We start from the raw sequence: 21,349 nt of genomic DNA, 5'->3' as shown, positions 1-21,349 counted from the left end.
CGTATTTTTGCCCATTTAAATGGTCTATCATTAGACGTTTAAAACAGGTAAAGTCGTTTGAATGATTTACCAAAAGCTATAATTTCTGATGTAACATTAAGTAGACGAGTTGTTGGAAAGAAACAAATTTGTTTGGTAATGAATTGCTCCAAGAATGTTGTCTTCGATTGTGGTTCATATGTGGAGACACTAAAAGCTATCAACGATTCTTTTTAAGGCAGTGCAGTAAATAAATCAGTTGAGAAACAAGTTTGAAGTTTAAATAGCAAAGAGGGGGATAATTTTTTGAAATATATCAAATTAAGATTTATTGGAATCCTTAAATTTTAGCGATATAGTAATCTCGGCAATATTTTGTTTACCCTCAACTATTCTATGGAGGGTATATTAACTTTGTTATTCTGTTTATGAGTCCTCGAAATAATCATGATAGACCCTAAAAAGTATATACATTTTGGATCAGCGTAAAATGCTAAGTCTATTTACCGACGTCCCTCTTTCACCTTCCTAACGGTGGAGGATATTACAGTTTATACCCTACACCACAAGGTGGTCAGGGTATTATGTCTTTGTGCATTTGTTTGTAACAGACAAAAGGAAACGAGATAGACCCATAGTTCCTTTTGAGGATCTGCATAGAATCACATTCTGAGTCGATTTAAGCATATCCGTCCGTCCGTCTGTCCGTCCGTCCGTCTGTCCATGTATTTTTGTAAACAAAGTACAGTTCGCATTTAGTGCCCTATCGAGATGAAATTTTACACAAATAATTTAGTTGGCCCAAGGACGAACCCTATTGAAATTGGAGATAATATCTCATATATATCTTCGTCCGATTTGCCTTTTATTGTGCACCAAACGTGTAATATCAGTCCGAATAGTATGGAATTTTGCATGTACGATCAGATTAGACCTGAAAATAAGTATGCCAAATTTTATCGAAATCAGATTTGGATATAGCTCCCATATATAACTTCGTCCGATTTGTTATTTTTGTTCTCCGCAGCCGTAATATGCACTCTGTAACAACAATATTTGGGGAAATATATCAAATACAGCTCAGAAATATCTTTGGCAAATTTTATCGAGATAGGTTCAGATTTATATATCTCACATATATATCTTCGTCCGATTTACCTTTTATTTTAATATTTGCCTAAATGGGATGAAATTTGGCATTTACGACCGAATTTAATCTAGAAGCTAGTATGTAAAATTTAGTGAAGAGTGGTTCAGATATAGTTATAGCTCTCATATATACGGTTCGTCCGATTTGTTATATTTGTTACCAACAGCCGTAATATGCACTCCGTAACAAGGATATTCAGGGAAATATATCAAATACAGCTCAGAAATATTTTTGGAAAGTTTTATCGAGATCGGTTCCGATTTGGATATAGCTTCCATATATATTTTTATCCGATTTCAAATTCATTGTGCACCAAGTGGGCAATACAAGTCCGAATTTAAAAGATACAAATGCTTCGGCATATTTAGTCCTTTGAACTTTAAATTATAATTATAATCATAGCGTGTATGATTGAATTCTCCCATAAAAAAATTTTAATTGTTATGCGGAGCTCTACTAAATAGCAAAGTGGTGTAGGGTATCATAAAGTCGGCCCCGCCCGACTTTAAGACTTTCTTTACTGGTTTTTACTTATTTGTCTTCTAAATAGCTAAATGAAATCAGAATGTCCTGAAATGGATTTCATCCAAGGAAACCTAGGTTCTAAACCTGTTTTTCGCCATAGGACCTCTCCAACTTTTTTTAAACTTTGGAACTCCCTAGTGTCTTTGACAATATTACTGATAACAATGCGAGGATCATTATGGTCAAAAATGCCAAACAAGTCATTGAAGGGTTCTTTTTAATATGGTTAAAAATTCACCTAAAAATGGGATCGTAGAAAGTCAAAATATTTTCACAACTATTTGTCATAGAATCCTACAAAAGCAAAATATGGCAAAGAGGTTATATATTACATAAAAACATCAATTTTGTAGATTTATTAATTTTTTTTTAATATTTATGACTTTTTTCTTATTCACTTCAAATTTTCTTATAATTTCCATATATAATATCCCACCTGGGCTGTGAAAAATTTCAAGTGGGCCAAAATTTTTTGGAATATTTTTTGATACATTTAATACAGAGCTTTGAAATGTGGCAAGAAATCCAAGGGATTTTAATCCGAAAAAGTCAAAAAATATATAAAACTTCGAAGAGAGTGTGGGGTGAAATTTCCCCCTCTGTTTAGGTTACTTTTTGATGTGAACTTTTAACTCGCCATGATAGAATCCTTATGTAAAATTAAAGAATTATTAAGAACGAGCCCATCTATTGTGTGCCCTCACATAAAACGAACTACAAATTTCTTTTACTAACAATAAATTCAAAGAAAACTGACAAGTAGAAAATATTTCTCTTCTTTACATGGCAATTAACAAAAACTTTAACGAAAATTCAGAATTTGATATAAACAAATAACTTTCACTCCACACACACCGGCACACATTCGCATATGACACAAAACGCATTTTCCATCTTTGAAGTGGCAACAATGGTACTTGACACTCATTAAACCCTCTCTCTCACTCAGTTGCTACAACGCCTAAAAGAAATCTTGACCCTAATAACGACGACATTCCACGCCATGAAATATTCACAAGAAACAGCAGCCACAACGACAGCGACAGTAGCCCGCATTGTTAGCACGTAACGTAATTACAGAACTTGGCACTTGTCTACGAGAGATATTTTGCGCCACAATTTGATTTGGTTTGAAGAACAGGTTCACAATACTTGTAATTACAAATTCAAATGTCCAAAGTGCGGCTGGGAAAAAAAGAGCCGAGATACAAACGTAGGTGTTTCTATTTATTACAAAGATAGTTTTGAAATATAAAAACAAATTCAAATGAAATCAAAATATGCAGTAAAGTAGCAATGAGTGGAACAAAAACTTTCACTATAGAACCCATATAAGGCAAGGTAGCGCTGAAGGAAAGTGAAATATAGTAAAATAGTGTTATGTAAACAAATTCTAAAGTTTGCTACTTACCTTGTGATGGTATTGCAAACTATTATCGAATCTGAAAAGACAACACAAGAAAATAATGTCTTATTATATTTTTCGTCACATAAACAAAAGACTTAAGCTACAAACTTTATTTTTATTTCATTATTTTTATTAGCATCATCCCACATCATTCACAAATCACAAACACATTATCAATGGTCATTTGAAGGTGAAAGTAAATTGGTGTTGAATTTTTTTTGCAGATTTCTACATTTCTTTTGTTATCTACCATACAAAAACAGTAGCTGTGGATAAGAGGCAATAAGTTATTTAAAAACACATAATGACAAAATATTGAGCCTTTATAACAATAAATATTTATAGATGGGGATTCGGAGCATTCTGTGAATTAAATTGTTTCTCAAATATATTTCAAAGCAATTAATCGTAAAGAAAAAGTTCAGAAAAATTAAGAAATATTAGTTGGTATGGAATATTAATTGGTATTTTTAAACTAAAAATCTGCAATTTTTGCAGAAGGGTAGATTATCTGAAATTTTTATTTTTAGCATTTTAATATTTCTTTCGTATAAAGTGAACATTTCTAACACAGTAGCGGTGTTCTGCTTAACATAAACACTTAAACAACTCAAAATATCGAAAAGTTTCCGGTTATGTACTTGATTGGGGCCATCCATCATGCGATCCACCATTTTTTAAGCCATATGTTGCCAATATCCTCATCTTCAATTTATGTGTACAAATTTTCGTTTAACGTTGTGCGATAACATAACACACATTCCTTGCTCATTTTCCACCAAAAATTGTCCAATTATGCCTCTGGACCAAAATCCGCCCCAAAAAGAGTAGTGATTTTCAAAGAAATGTCGCAAGATTTCCCAGCGGAAAGATAGAATTAATTATATCCTCTGTCATATTGCTACAGGGAGTTTATATCTTGATACGGCCAAAACGTGCCTCATCAACCCTAGGCTCCCTTGGACTAAACCCCATCTAGGAGGTTCCGTTCGTCTGTCTGACTGGCTGGTGCTCACGATAACTCTCGAAGGGAGTATCCGAATTGGTTTACATTTGGTACATCATAATATTGTTGTTAAACTTATATCGAGTCTGAGATGGCACACTCCTTCTGATAACTCCCCCACCAAAGGTCAAAATTTTCAGAAAAAATAATTAACCTGATAAAAGAAGAAACGATCCACTTTTATTCAAAGTTTGCAGATTCCAACATTTTTGTCAGTGCTAGGTCTGGTCTGGTGCTAAAATGGACAGTATCGGCCCTTTCCAATAAGTACCTCCTCCAAAAAGGGCTAAAATCTTGAATAATTATAACTCTTAAAAAAACGTTAAACGGGCATGATATTCTCTTTTAATTTCACACATCCAAATATTTCCACTAACGAAATTTCCGGTGTGAAGTGAGAATGTATCGGTCCACTCCTTCTGGTACCTCCACACAAAGGGGTCGATATTTTGAAAAATTATATCTTCCATAAAATGCGAAATAAGCATCTACACAGTCGCATTCCAATGTTTATAGATATCTGTTCCCTCCCCGCAAAGGGTCCAAGTCAAAGGGTGTTCAATACTTATGTCTCTCATAACTTGCGATACAATTCAACGGTTCTTTTCAAACTTGGTATATTTTAATATTTTTCTCAATCCGACATCTGATGACACTATGCAATTTTTCGGAAAACTCCTTTTAATACCTCCCCAACTCCATAATTCTTTCGATTCTCTTTAAATTTTTAAACACTAATATTTTTATCATTAAATTAAAGTTGACTTCGGCCTTCTATATATGGTACCTCACGCTTATTTAAACATTTTACAAAAATTATCACATTTACCAAAAAAGTGAAGGAAGTAGTCAATTTAGTTAAAATCTGGTACTTGTTATTTTTATATCAGGCATAGACACATACGAAATGGACAATATTGACCCATACTTTCAGATAATCCCCCATAAAGAACAACAGTTTAAATAATCATAAAGCAAGGCTAAGTGTATATATATGTCGCAAAACCGACTGATACTTTTTAATTTGTTAACTTTCAAATCAGGCATGAGCTAAGTGTTGCCATTCACAAACTAAGCAGTACTTGAAGACGTTAGATGGCGAACTCTGTATGAGCGTCATTGAATGTGAAACACAGATTTAGAGCAATTAAACTTTGAAATCGGTTGGGAGCCTTTTCTAAATCTGAATCAATCTATCCTATATTAGACGAAGTTAGTTTTACGCATTATGTGATATATCTGAATCAATTTGGTAAAAATATTGCAGATGTTGTTCTAAGTTTCTTTAACTTACTTCTAGACTGAATTTTATCGTATTTCCCAAAATATATTGGATTGTGTCAAATACGCATTTCGGGCACAACTAAAGTTAAATTGAGAGAAAATGAGCATTGGATCTATATTTAAATCTGAATCAATCACCACTAGTTTCAATCGGGTCCATTTGTGAGTCAAACTGCCTAAAGAAATGTTTCAATAGGACACTAATAGACAGACGGACAAACAGGTGACTCAGAAGAATGGAAAAGTTGCCCTTCTATGGAATAAAAGATAAAGAGGTTCTACTATTTAAAAGTTATCTGTCTAAAAGACAGCAGTACGTTTCAATAGATGAGTGTCAAAGCTTTTTGGGACGTGTTGGTTATGGTGTACCCCAAGGAAGTTGTCTTGGACCTTTGTTGTTTACCATATTTCTCAATGACATTAGTAATCTTCAGTTAAATGGGAAGTTATTTATGTTTGCCGACGATATTTGCCTCTTTTATCCGTATAAATATGATTTGTCTTTAAAAGCTCAAATTGAACGCGACTCTGCTCTGTTATTTGAATATGCTAGGTTAAACAGACTAGTATTAAATCCTAGTAAAACAAAACTTATAAGATTTAGACCGAATCCCACGGATACTGACTTTAGTGTTTTTATTGATGGGCAATTAACACAGGAAACAGACTGTGTCAAGTATCTTGGTGTAATATTGCAGAATAACCTTGCATGGGATAAACATATCGACTCAATTAAGATGAAAATTGCTCCAGCATTAGGTGTTCTCTAGAAGTTTAAGAATAAATTATATGTCAAGTCTAAATCAATGATATATAATTGTTTAATTCAGTCACATTTAAACTATTTAATAACAGCTTATGCGTATAACAGAAATAATGTAGCTTTTAAAGCGCAACAAAGAATGCAAAACAAAGCACTGAAATTGGTTTTTAACCTACCCAGAAATTTTTCTACATCGCAACTTTTTAATAATGTATGTAACACGGTACTTCCTGCTTATGAGTTGTATAAATATGGCATAGTAAAATAAGTTTTTAAATCTTTGATGAATGTTGGTTACCATACAATACTTTTTCCTCAGAATCAAGTACTCTTTAATACTAGAAATATAATAAACTTAAGAGTGGACAGATGTAGAACAGAAAAGACAAAACAGCGTATTGAATATGTTGGCGGCTTGACATACAATAATCTTCCTTTGAATATAAAAATGATTCAAACGATCTCACGTTTTAAAACTGCATCAAAAAAATATATTTTAGATAATCTTGAGTCACTTCTGATATAGCAAAAAAACATATGTTTACATAATTATTTACATTACAACATGTATATAGTAAATTTGTATATATGAAATTCATGTATAAATAATTTGCCAACTTGTCCCAATTATGCCTCCTGGCGCGGGACCTTATATTATATTGAATGTAATGAATTTGAAAATAATAATAACAATAAAAAGCGGAAATGAGAATCGGACTTTATATTGGAATTGCGTTACCGTTCGCATGTTATAAACAAACGAAAACATACACTGTAACACAGTGTGACGTAGGCTATAAAATTTCGTCTAGTGTTTAAAGTTGTACCAATATTGCTGATGTAGATAGTCTTTATAGGAACAAGGTTTCAACCTCGACACATATATTCTTGGGGTTACACCGAAAAAAACTATATTTCTACGGTTACAATCTAAAACATTTTGACTTTCAGATTTTCCACTTTCTTACGTTTTTAATATAATTTGGCCTATAACAGCCAAACCATTGAGATTTCCCATCACATATCCAGACAAAAATTTTATTCGAGACAATAGTTAGGAATTCTCTACAAAAATTTCAAAAGCATTGCAGGCACATTGCCTTTAAAATTACCATTTTCAGTTGTTTGTGTTCAATAAATAATTTTTCCTACTTTTTATCCAAAAATATGTTTCTCTATTTGTTTTGTTCAATATTTTTGAAAAAAAAAATGAGAAAATCATTTATATTACAAAACTTTTGTATTGGTTGGGGTAAGGTACGAATCAAGAAGAACGCAGTTAAGTTTTAAACAATTTCACATAAAAATTATAATTCAGAGTATTTATACCCTAGAACACTATGTGTTGGGGGTATTATAAGTTTGATTGGGCCAAAAATTATGTAACACTTTGAAATATTGATTTCCCACATAGGAAAGTATATATGGATCTTTCTATCTCGCCGAGCTAAGTCGATCTAGCTATGTATGTCCGTCCGTCCGTCTTTCCGTCTGTCAATGTTAATTTGTAATCATTCTACAGGTCGCAATTGTGGCCCAATCTTCACGAAATTTAGAGTGGAGATGGGCTAGAGCCAGAATAGAACCCTATTTATTTTGGAGATGATCGCATAATATTTGAAACGGACCAAAAACTAAAAAATTTTGTTCTGCAGGTCGCAATTATAGACCAATCGACGCGGAAGTTAGTATGGGGCTAGAGCTTAGGGCTGGGCAGAAGCCTTCCAATTTTGATGGTCATTGGGTAATATTTAGTGGGTGAAATAGACCATAACATTTGTATTAAATAAAATTCAAGTTTTCATTAAACCGCAAATATTTTTAATCCCGGCGAAATGACAAATAGGCGAACAGGTCAATTCCGACCGTTACGTAGGTGCCGATAGTAAATATATCGGATATATAAAGCGAAATATATACAATGCGTATATACAAAGAAAGGAGATATTAGCTAGAATGCTTGTATCTCAAGAATGGCTGGACCGATCAATTAGAATGCCTTCTTGACATAAAAGTATAAATTCTAAAAAAAAGCATAAAAAGATGTCAAAAATGATGGTAATGTAGATTTTGTAGTATTTTGTGACATTTTTTTTTTTCATATTTTTTATCGCATGCAATTTTTTCATTTTGACTTATGATATTGAAGTGAATATTTTGTAATATTTTTTCACCTTACAACACAGGTTGGGGTTATTATGTACAAATTGCAATTATCTTCCGATCCTCACAAAATTTTTCACAAAGTTAGGATTAGGATCAGAAGGGCTAGGAATATTGTTTTCAAAGAGGTCCGCCATATATTTAGGGGTTGAAATGGACTAACAACTAAAAATTGTCCTGATTTTGCAGCCGTTATAAAGGTCACAAATAAAAACCTAAGGGCACGAAACCTCGTATGAAGTTAGAATCTAGGACAGTGGGTAGAACACAAAAGGCGAACTTTAGCCAAATACCGTAGACAAGCAAATCATATATAGCATTTTCAGATTAAATGAACCCTTTTGCAATTCAAATGAAACTTTTTGCAGCGGGAATGAAACCTTTTGCAGTGGAATTGAAACCTTTTGCAGTGGAAATGAAACCTTTTGCAGCGGGAATGAAACCTTTTGTTACCGAAATGAAACCATATGCAACCGAAATGAAACTTTTTGCAAATCAAATGAAACTTTTAGATTTTAAGAAGGAAAAATAACAAAACATTTTTATTTTTAGTAGGTTTAATATTAAATCAACTAATTATAACTAATATATCGTTAAAGAGGAATTTTTATAGAGTATTAATATTTATGTTTTTATAAAATTTTTTCTTAAAGCTTCCATAAAACACAAGTGTAGATGCAGAAAGATTGAAAAAAGTTTTTCAAGGTATTTTTTTAACGACCCGAATTAGGTATCTTTTATAATCTCCTCCATGGAAAGGAGGATATATTAAATTTGTCATTCGGTTTGTAACACCTCTAAATATTCGTCGTAGATCCCATACAGTATATGCAATCATGATCATAGTTGATTTAATGATTTCCACTTATCTGTCTATTGAAATCTCGACTGCTCTATCTCCATAATCAATAAAGCTGCGAAGCGGGCTTTAGGTAAGATTAATAGTATACTATAACTATAAAAAATTGTGGTAAAGATTAATTTCACATTTCAGTCCTGGCCAAAATTTGTTTAAATTTCTCTTTTTAGCGTTAAGCATTTGGAATTTAATAATATGGAGGCATTTTATATCAAATCAATAAAGAACCATTTGTTATTACAATAATTGAAAATGTAATAAATAATATAAATAAATGTAGATATTTATAATCAATAAAAAATCCTCTTTGTCAATATATTAGTTATAATTAATTGATTTAATTTAAAAACTACTAAAATAAAAATGTTTTGTTATTTTTCCTTCTATAAATTTAAAAGTTTCATTTGATTTGCAAAAAGTTTCATTTCGGTTGCAAATGGTTTCATTTCGGTTGCAAAAGGTTTCATTTCCGCTGCAAAAGGTTTCATTTCCACTGCAAAAGGTTTCAATTCCACTGCAAAAGGTTTCATTTCCGCTGCAAAAAGTTTCATTTGAATTGCAAAAGGTTTCATTTAATCTGAAAATGCTATAGATGAATCTCAATTTGGAGATACAGAGGGACCTCTTGCCTTTGGAGATGATCTCAACATATTTAGCGCTTCAAATGAACCAAAAACAGATAAAAATTCATGATCACACAATTGAAACCAATCGACGAGCCTAAGAAGAGCGTTAATGAGAGAGAAGAATTCAAGTATTTTTGATGACCATTGGACTATATTTAGCTGTAAAAGTTGCCACAACACGACGATGTGCATAAATATTGGGCAAATATTCCTTCCAAAATTGATTTGGACATAAGGGAGCATCTAACATATTGCAGTGTTGTAGGGTATCACAAGGTCGGCTCCGCACGACTATAGCCTTTGCTTACTTGTTTTCATTTAAAGATTACTATTACTAACTATTATTCGTTGTTTTTGTCGATTGAGCGCCAAGCAACATGGCTCGTACCTGGGCATAACACTCCGTACCTTAAATATGATATATACTTTATCGATAATATAAAAGTAGTCGTGTTTGAAAGGTATTGATGAGGTGACAAAATGAGATATACGGTCGGGGTAAAAGTTAAAATAGACCAAAACAAGTATCAGTCATCATCATATCATTTTGTCGACAGATGTATACCCTCAGCCAATTTATAATTTAAACATATTTGATTTGTTCAAATTGTTGACCCAAGTTGTTGATACACAGTATATTCCGAAGGAATGGGATGCCTCTTCGGATTTTTTGGTCGTTCTGCTTTTCAAAATCTGTAACCCTATGTGGGGGAGGTACCAGGAAAAATTGCCTAATCTCTACCATCTTTGTAAAAGATCTTGTGTTGATAGAAATATTGAGATGTACCAAGTCTGAATGGAATCGGGTGTTATTTTCGCGTTTTATGAGCTTCACGGTTATTCAACATTTTGATTCTTTGTGGATGAGGTATCAGAAGGAGAAGGACCGATATATTCCATCTTCACAGCAGATCTCGGGTTAGTAGATATATAGTATAATAATGGAATGTGTGAAATATTACGGGAACAATATGTTTATTTCGGATTTTATAATCGTTTTTGTTATTCAAAATTCTGACCCTTTGCGGGGGAGGTACCTGAAGCAATGGTCTGATATCTACTTGTGATGATAGAGACATTCTGAATGGAATCGGATGTTAATTTCACGTTTTATGAACTTCATGGATATTTCAAATTTTGACATTTTGTGGGGGAGGTACCAGAAGGATTTGACCGTTACATTCCATCTTCACGCTAGACCTTGGATAAATAAATTATTGTGATGTATGTAATTTGAAGACAATCGGACTCTTACGTCACATTTTATAAGGGTTATAAACATTTTGACCCTTTGTGCCGGAGGTACTCAAAGGAGTTTACCGATATTGTCCATTTTCGAAACTGACCTAGCACTGATGGAAATATAAGGTTATGCAAAGTTGGAGCAAAATTGAATTATCCTTTCTCTTTCTGTGCAATATTTTTTTTTTTTTTTTTTTTTTTTTTTTTGACAATTTCGAATTCTTGGTGTTGTAGGTGCCAGAAGGAGTGGACCGATATTGCCCATCTTCGAATTCGATCTAAGTTTGATAATACTATTACTATCTATCAAGTTTGGACCAAATCGGATACTCCCTCTTAGTTAGTTACACTTACTGAAACGGATTTGGTCCAAAGAATTAAAATATCGTTTTCTTGACCCTGAGAGCTGAGTAACATTTTTGCAGAACATTTTGTTGGCGAAGAACGTCATCCTTTGGTACTTATCATCCGGTTTAAGAAGTTAAGAACAAAGGGGATATTGAAACCAGTAAAAAAAATCCTAAAGTCGGGCGGGGCCGACTTTTTGATACCCTTCACTACTTTGCTAATTTAGTAGAGCTCCACATAACAATTAAAAGTTTTTTATGGGAGAATTCAATCATACACGCTATGATTATAATTATAATTTAAAGTTCAAAGGACTAAATATGCCAAAGCATTTGTATCTTTTAAATTTGGACTTGTATTGCCCATTTGGTGCACAATTAATTTGAAATGGGATAAATATATATATGGCAGCTATATCCAAATCTGAACCGATCTCGATAAAATGTATCAAAGATATTTCTGAGCTGCATTTGATATATTTGCCCAAATATTGTTGTTACAGAGCGCATATTACGGCTACGGAGGACAAAAATAACAAATCGGATAAAAATAACAAGAGCTATAGCTATATCTGAACCTATTTCGATCAAATTTGGCATACTTATTTTCAGACCTAATTTGATATATTTCTCTGAATATCGGATTTGGTAACAAATATTACAAATCGGATGAACAATATATATGGGAGCTATGGCTATATCTGAACCGGTTTCTATCAAATTTGGCATACTTATTTTTATTTTTAATTTGGTTGTATGTGCAAAATTCTATACTATTCGGTATCATATTACACGTTTGGTGCACAATAAAATGCAAATCGGACGAACATATATATGGGAGCTATATTTAAATTTTGACCGAATACCTCAATAGAGTTCGTTCTTTTGCCAAACAAATGATATGTGCAAAATTTCATCTCAATCGGATAATAAATGCGACTTGCATTTTGTTCACAAGAATACATGGACGGACAGACGGACTGACATGCATAAATCAACTCAGAAAGTGATTCTATGGAGATTCTCAAAAGTAACTATGGGTCTATCTTGCTTCCTTCTTCATGTTACAAACATAATACCCTTACCACTATGTGGTGTAGGGTATAAAAATGGAGTTTGACAAATATAATATTCGATAAATATATATTCATTCGATTTGACTAGAGATATGTGATCTCAAAAATTATCTTCAAAATCTGTTAACAGACGTATAAGCCAGTTTCGTGATGTACTTCGGTGCCACAATCACAAAATTTATAAAAAAATACTCTCAAGTTCGACCTACAGCGGAAAAGAAAACAAAGTTTTTGGCATTTTGAAAATATAACATAAGAGTACTCAAAGGTACCAAATATTTAAAATTTATCGGGAAAAACTAGAAAGTGTATTACGTTTGATTTTAGGCTAATATTTAAAGCTGATATAAAATATTTCAGTTTTGAATATTAAGTAGTATTGTAGTGGTCTTGAATATAGTGGTCTTTAATATAATATATGTTAGTATTCTTTTTTTAATACGATAAAACTTATATGCTTTAACTCCAATGATATAGGCTAAAACACAGGCCTTTCGTCCAAAAAGGTAACCAATGCTTATTGTGATCTCCTTATTGATTAAAAAAAATGTTTAATGCCTGTGTTAACGCACGTTTCGCCGTTTGACTGTGGATTGCCTACAAGCAATAAACACAATTTATCCATTCAAGAACAACATATGAGAGATCAATTTTAATGATGGCCCCGCTCGTAAAACAGAAACAAAAGACTTAAGCAACGAACCTGTAAATCAAAAATAAAGCTCTGCAAACAAAACATCATTGGGGTATTTATTTATGTTCAACCTCCTCATATTCGTTACATTCGTACTCCCATATATTGATTTATAGTTTGTCAATTGTTGGTTTCTTTAGGGTTGTACTCAAAAACAACAACAACAACTAGCAAATAATAAAAACAGAGATTTCTCAAAGCAATTAAACCTCCATGTGGACCACGTTCTTGCTTCTTCCACTTCCACTTCTTCTTTTCGAATTTGGTCTTTTTTATTTATAGCCACCCAATCTTGTAGTGGGGTACTAAGTCAAGAAGAACAACGTCGGATGTAGTTTTGTGCCAAAGAATACGGAATGGCTTGCCACAGACCCACCAGAGATAGAGGAGAACTTTTTGTTGTTCTGCGGTACTTTTGGTTTATCTTCCGAGGCGATGGTGTCTGAGCCTTAAATACCACAAGAATTGTGGTGAATGAGCCCAATGGTATTTAAAATGAAATAATAGCTCAGAGCAATGCAGTCTGGCCGTGGAGGAACGAACATTCAAATCGCTGTGTGCCAATATTTTGCTACACACAATATTGCCCGGCGAAAAGGAGATATTTTCCTGGTCGTATTGCTTTTTGGGATTTCTTTAATGGATTTTTGTTGTTGATGTTCTTTTTCTTAATTTTTTGTTTTGGTTTTTTTTTCGAATCGTGTTTTGCTTGGATTTTTTCCATTATTTTTGTCTCTTAATAGTTGTGCACCAATAATTTATGGTCTTATGGTAATAAAATAAATTTCTGCCACTAAAATATTTACCTCTAACGGTTGTTTGGCGGTTAAGGTCACAATGCAGCGTTTGATCTCTGGCAGACGAAAGAACGCCAACAAACCGAAGACAACAAAAACAACATGAGCAGAAAATAGTAAAACTTTAATTGCGCTTTGTACAAAACTAAGTAAAATAAAATATTTCGGGAGATGTGATGGCAAAGATACACATTGGATGTCAAGTGATCAGTGGACTTTCACGAGACAAACAACTGCCGAGGATTGTTGAAATGAAAAGGCAATTGCCCAGCAAGAAAAACAACAACAACAACAAAGAAGACTTGAAGTCACCGCTTGAAGACGACCGACAACTGGAGGCTATCGTCGGTAATATCAAAGTGTTATCTATAGATGGCGCTGCAACAAAGTATTCCAAACAAAAGCGAAATATTTGAAAATGGCACAATCACAGATTCCTTCCATTGTTCGGCCATGGCATTGAGATAGGCAATTCGATACCGCAATGCAATCGCTTGTTATTGGAAGGGACAAATTAATCTTTTCATCAGAGTCCGGAACAGGTGGTGGTATGGGAAAATCTTAATCAAATCTATTATCCGTCCGGAGAACAACATGTTGTGACATGAAAAAATCTTCGAGAGATCAAAATTGACCCATTAAAACAATTAATGGAACAAGTATAATTGAAAGATTGCGATTAGTTCGAAATCGTGTAGATAAAATCTCTTCTATTCTTTTGTTTATTTAGTAAAAAATAAAACGTTTGTATACAAGACATTCTATCTTAGGTGGGTAAGAATCGCTTTTCAGTCATCTCAAATGGATAGAAATTAAACTGCTAAGTTTATTACACTAATGCATGGATATTCTGGTGTGATTGAATAATTTATGCCAGCTAATCATTAACAACAAATATATATCGAGAATCACAGCACTTACCTAGCACTAACAACGAATAGTGCTAAATTCCATTGTGACACAAAAAGGGAGTTAAAGTCCGGGGCTGGAAGTCTTGGCTAGGCATATAAAGAACCCGGAAGGACTGATTCGCCTTATTTTTTTTTTGCTTGTGACCATCGATTGCTTCAAGAAATCGTCTAACAAATATGTATGCAGCTTTTTATATCCTTCCCCATAGAATTGTGGGTATATTATATTTGTCATGGCGTTTGGAAACCTAAATATTCGTCGAGTGAAGATCAAATTGTTGTTATTTAAAACCATGTAGTTCAGTCGGAAGTTTGAACCGACACCTAAAAAATACCGAAATTACCGCTATTCCGTTTGCATAACCTTGAATAATTCGTCGGAGACCCCAAAAAGTATATACATTCCTGATCGGAATGAAATGAAAAGGTGATTAGCGATGTCCGTCTGTTTATTGAAATCACGATAGAATTCACATTATTTAATCTAGAGCTATGAAATATGGGACAAAGTTTTATATTATATGCAGGCTGATTGGTGTTGAAAATGGGCTATAATAGTCGACATTTAGATATAGCCCCCATATAACGGTACCTACAGATTTTCGGCATTTTGAAAATTTCTGCCACATTTTACAACCAAACCAGATGAAACCTAACAACTGGGGTTCTCTATGGGTCGGTTCTTTCCTCACAAAAATTGTTCGATACAGGTCCACTAATTGGTGTAGCCCCCATATGAAGGTACCTACCGATGGTCATTATTTTGAATGTTTTCATCACAATTCCCTATCAAATAAGCTGAAACTTGACATTTGAGGTTCTTGAAATGTATTTTTCTCTTCTTGCGAAAGATGTTCGATTCAGGTTCACTATATGTGTATAGCCCCTATATAACGATACCTCCCGTTTTTCGTTATTTTTATGGCTTCTGCCACAATTTCCCACCAAATTAGATTATAATATGTGTTTCGCTATTTTGGTTATTTTTATACTCCCCACCATAGTTTGTTACACCTCGAAATATACATTCTAGACCCCAAAAAGTATATATATTATTTGTCAGCATAAAATTCTATGTCGATTTAGCGATGTCGGTCCGTCTATCCGTCCGTGCAAATCACTCTAGCTTCCGAATGAAATGAAGTAGGTTGATAAAATTGTATATATTATGTCTGTAGGACTTTAGGTATTGAAAATAGGACATGTAGGTCCACGTTTTGGTGTAGCCCCCATATAATGGTACCTCCCTATTTTCGGTATTTTGATGATTTGAGCGACATTATTCACTAGAAATGTCTCAAATATGGTATTTTTAGTTCGAAATGGATACTACAGCCTACAACAGAAAATTGTCTGTGCAGGCCCACGTCTTCGTATGGCCCCCATATAACCGTACCTACCGATACTTGATCCTTTCATGATTTTAGCGACATTATTAACCGGAATTGTTTCAAATTTGGTATTTGAAGTTCGTAACGGATACTACAGCCTACGACAGAAAATTTTCCACGTTTGGTATAGCCTTTATATAACGACATTTTGATGATTTTAGCTAAATTATTCACCGATTTTATCAAGTTTCGAGTTTCAAGTTTTTTTCAAGTTTGAATATTGTAATGGCTTATGACAAAAGTTGCCTATGTAGGTCCACGTCATCGTTTCGATACGAATATAACGGCTACATTCGGTGTGTTTAGGATTTTAACAGAAACGGATTTTATTTTTTGAAAATTGCCAAATTTGTTCCAAATATTGGAGGGTATTTAAAGTTCGGCTCGGCCGAATTTAAAGTCTTTTTTGCTTGTTTTGGAGTAATTTTAAACGCAGAGAACTCGAATTTTCATAAAAACAGTTATTATAAATTGCAGATTAAAATTTTGATAATTTTCAATGCCAACAATCGGAGACGTCATAAAAGAACAACAATATGGAAAATTGTTTGTAAAAACTAGAAACGACGCTTGAAATTTTTAAAATAAATGTAAAGCAAAACAGATGTGAGTAAGTATAATATGTTGAATAACCTCCACCATTACGAAGTAATTTACAAATTTTCAAAAAAGTCCGTTAAAAAAATTTGCTAATATCATAATATCTTATCAATGTTAAAAAAATCTCGTCGAAAAATGCCGTTTATATGAAAACCGTTATATGAGGGCTTTACGAAGACAGGGGACCTGCATACACAAGACAGACGGAATTCGCTAAATAGACTTAGAATTTTACACTGATCAAGAATATATATACTTTGTTGATGATAAAGTTAATATACCCTCCATAGTATGGTGGAGGGTATAAAAAGTTTTCCATAGCGAAAAATGTCAGCAGATATGTACTGCGTTCTCTTACACATGCCTTACCATCAGGCACAAAACTTCCCCTGGGTCTATATGCAGACTGTTCCGAAATGAATGAAAGCATCTATGCTGCGCTAATCGAATTATTAGATGCTCGGAGTTTCTTGCAATGAAGAAGGAAGTCGAAATGCCTTTAAAGCTATTAATTCAAGTATCAAAACACTCTTATGATCCATTAAGCCTTTTTGGGATGTGACATGTATAAATTAAAAGGTTTATAAATAAGTTGGAGGTGGTTCCTAGTCGATTGATCTAAGAATCGAGTTAGGCATATCTGACCTCAAATTTGGATAAACGAGGTCCTGACAGGACTACTGAAGACTATGTGTGGATGGCGATTAAACTCCTATTATACGGATATCCCATGTAATCAAATAGGAAACAGTATATATTGGGAGGGAGATAAAACTCTCACGTTTCTCAGACATAAGTTTGTCAAAGTCATCTAATGGCTAGGCACATAACTCAACTATTCAAGCACCTCTACAAAACATTATTCCTTTTATTTTCATTTAGTGATGATAGAAAAAGCAAAGCATGTGCTTTTTCTATCATCACTAATTATTCTTACTAAGATAAATACGATGGACAAGAGGGTATGCATATTTTTTTTGGTTCGTAAAAAACATTACATCAAGATTTTTACAACAGTTAAACAAATTTTAATGAAATCGGTTCACAATATCGACCCCATTTGCAATTTGTTGATCCAATGACAAAAACTTACACATATATCTCAACCATCAAATTTTCTGGTACTAAATTAGTTTCCTTCCGATTTTAACATTACATCTACTGACATACTTCAATGTATAATAATAGCCAACTCTTTAACGTTTGAAAAAAAAAAAAAAAAACATCAAAAATAAATTAATTAAAAAAAATTCCAATTGTATGACTGTCTCAGAAATTAGCCTCATAAGATTTCATCTTGCAAATGTCCGACTGCTATCGATACACAATTAAATGTGATTGATTTAAAATTAGTCAAACTTGACACATGAATATTTTTGTTGGTATTGTTTTTAGCTCTGGACAAATTGAAAACAAAGGTTGGAAACTGAAAATGAAAAACGTGTTCCAATTGTCTTACATTTTATTCATCATCCGCTTTTTGTATATGCCGCTGCTGACTGAACGAACGCTGAGGTAGATAGTGACAAACAAAAGACCTAAGACACGAACACGATCAATCGCAATAAGGCAAATTGTTTGAGAGTCGCTGAATATATATGTGCGGTTGTATGGAACTATTTTTGTAATTTTATTGAACAAAAAACAAAAAAAAAAACATAAAAAGGAAAAACATGATCTCGAAATATGTATTGCATATTTTTTGAGTAATTTATGGGTCGACAATCAAAGCTATTTCTTGATCAATCACTCAGTCAGTCAGCCAGTCAACAACGCCTTTAAGGTGAAATTAAAAGCAAATAAATAACGATCGACTCTGAAGAATGAAACAAATGAATGGCATCGCATAATAACCTTCGTCCAAGCAAACGTTCCAATAGTTTCACTGAATTTCAAATAACGCATTTATAGTCCAAATATGTTTCATTGACATTGCTCAAGTTCTTCTGAGGCATCCCGCTCGGTGTGTGTTCTTTTTAAGGCTTTACTTAGTTTTTTTTCCTTTCAGCCAGCTTCATTATTATCATTTAGATAATGATGATGATCATCATCATCATCATCGACCGTATCATTATTGCTAACATCAACCGAGTGTTGTAATTATCATAGAGTGTCCTTCTGACTTGGTAAAAAATTCTTGAACGTTCAATGACTTTTAGAATGGTTCATGCATGTATATTTTGTGGTTCACGTCGTCGAACTCGACTACCATAAGTGGAATTTTACACCTTTTTCCCTCTTAACATCACCACAGCGAGCACCACAATCAGCACACAACTGAACTCAAAGAAAACGTAACAAAAGTTCTTTGCCAACAAAAAACCACAAATGAAAAAACAAAATAAAAAAAAGCTAACAACTCGTACAAACATGGCAAAAAAACGAACCCTTAAAAGGTTTCAATGTTGACTTAAATGCAAAATGAAAAAAAAAAAAAACACAAAAACGACAAACAAACATAACGAAAGAAACACACACAGATGGATATTTTTACAAAATACAAACTAAAGTTTTCTGCAAACACCAAAAGCGAAAAAAAAACAACAACAGCCAGGCAGACAGTGAGACAGACAGACAACAATGAAGAAGAAGCCATCGTAGCTGCAGCTGAAACAGGCACAACAACAACAGCAGCAACTAGCACAGGACCATATTAGGTCTGCTAGGAACAAAACGAAACTTAAAATGTGCAACGCTTTACAATGCGCACTACCCGTACCCTGTTTATATCTAAATGCCATAGAATTAACTATGAATTCCCTGCTGGAACCTATTAACCAATTTTGGTTTTCCCGTTTCGCCAATGCTTTGCCACAGCTTCCAGTGTTCCTGAGTTCGTTTTCTGGTTTGAATGATAGCTTCTATACCGGCAACCATCCACCCGGAGATACACAAACAATAACAACAACCACCACCACCACCAGCAACAACATCAGTCTATCGGTGATGTTTTGTTGGTGATATTAAAATGAAAAGACAATGCCAGGAAGCAGAACAATGGCACAGCGCAAAACAATTCAACGAAAATGATGGATGTTCGCAACCACATGTGTCCACCACGTGAAATGAGGTTAATACCCTGCAGGATATCAAATCTGGAAGTTTTTTTTTGGTATGTTTAAAGTTTTTTCTAGATTCTTTTTATGGGAGAATATTCCTGAATTCTTTTTCTTGAAAATGAATTCCTGCATCATCAGCAAAAATTTGTACAAAATATCCAAATTTTAAAAATTATTTATAAGTCCTTGTTTATTTCATGGGCGATTTTCAACATTTCTCGACATTTCTAGATTCAAAGGATCACTTGTGGTTTAATATGTTTTCAAGAAATATTTTGCACGTTTGTGGCTTTTATCTTGCCGAAGGCAATATTTGTTTAAAATTCAAAGATTAGAGGAAAACGCCCATCGTTTTTAGGACAAAGAAGTAATATTTTGTCAAATTTGATTTCTATATGGTATTCGATAGTAAATATATTAAAACTAACGGAACAAAAATGAATAGCTCAAAATATTGGAAGGTATTGGGCGTGATGTATCATTAAGGGGGCCAATTTTTAGTAGCAAATAGGTAATACTTGCAATTTTTTGCAGAAACAAATAACTATTACTCGAAAACTATGTCAGATATTGGGAAGGCCATTAAAATCAGTCGACTATTGCAAGAGCTAGCTACAGGTCATATAGTTTAAAAGTTAATACTCATCTGTTTCGTTATGGGGAGCATTACCAACAATTTTTCTTTACACAAATATTTTTCATATATCTGAATTTGTCTAAAACTTGGTATTTGTAGATCATAATGGGTTCTCGCTCTGGTATCGAAACATTGTATGTATAGGTCCCACATAACGGAACCTCCTAATGATTTTCGGTATGTTGATGTTTTTACCACATTTCCACGGATTTGTCTATAAATTTGTATTTGTAGTTCGTAATGGGCTCTACCTCCGTTAGCGGAACATAGTATATATAGGTTCTCGTTTTCGCATAGTACCACATAATGGTACCTTTTTTCCACGGATTTGCCTAAAAATTGATTTTCGTTGTTCATAATGGGTTCTTGCTCCGATGGCTGAACGTTTAATACATAAGTCCACGTTTTCCTATAGTGCACATATAACGATACAATATTCGGTATTGCACATATAACGATACAATATTCGGTATTTTGTAATCCTAGTCACATTTACCCACGAAATTGTTTCAAATTTGGCATTGAAGAAGATTGAGTAGATGACAGTCCTTAAATTATAAAATTGTCTTTAGAGGTTTCCGTTTTGATATGGCGCCCATATATGTTTTTTTTTTTTTTTTTTTTGAAAAGTTTAACAGCATGAAACCCGGCCCGGTCGAGTTTAATGTTTTTTTTTTCTTTTTTTACTTGTTTTTATTTAAGATCATTTACAACGAGTGTTTTAACTAGAGCTGAGGTTAGTTCGGTCGCTGCCAGGGTCGACCCAAGGATCCACAAACCTTAAGTGAAACACAAGTGCTTATAGTTTAAATATTTTTATAATAATAGAAAT

The 21,349-nt window shown here is 33.5% G+C and overlaps 1 protein-coding gene across 1 annotated transcript in view; it reads right to left on the bottom strand.

Annotated features, from left to right (window-relative positions):
• The window catches only part of LOC101898254 (uncharacterized), a 474,481-nt gene that overhangs the window by 318,545 nt on the left and 134,587 nt on the right, over nt 1-21,349 (bottom strand). Inside the window, exon 5 of the mRNA XM_059120397.1 lies at nt 3,066-3,096. The gene's annotated coding sequence lies outside the window, so the exon portion shown is untranslated. The remainder of the gene's footprint in view (nt 1-3,065; nt 3,097-21,349) is intronic.

Source organism: Musca domestica, unplaced genomic scaffold, assembly GCF_030504385.1.
Source record: "Musca domestica strain aabys unplaced genomic scaffold, Musca_domestica.polishedcontigs.V.1.1 17, whole genome shotgun sequence".
In the NCBI taxonomy this organism is placed as follows: Eukaryota; Metazoa; Arthropoda; class Insecta; order Diptera; family Muscidae; genus Musca; species Musca domestica.
Note: the sequence above shows the minus strand (reverse complement) of the source record. Positions and strands in the feature narration are given on the sequence as shown.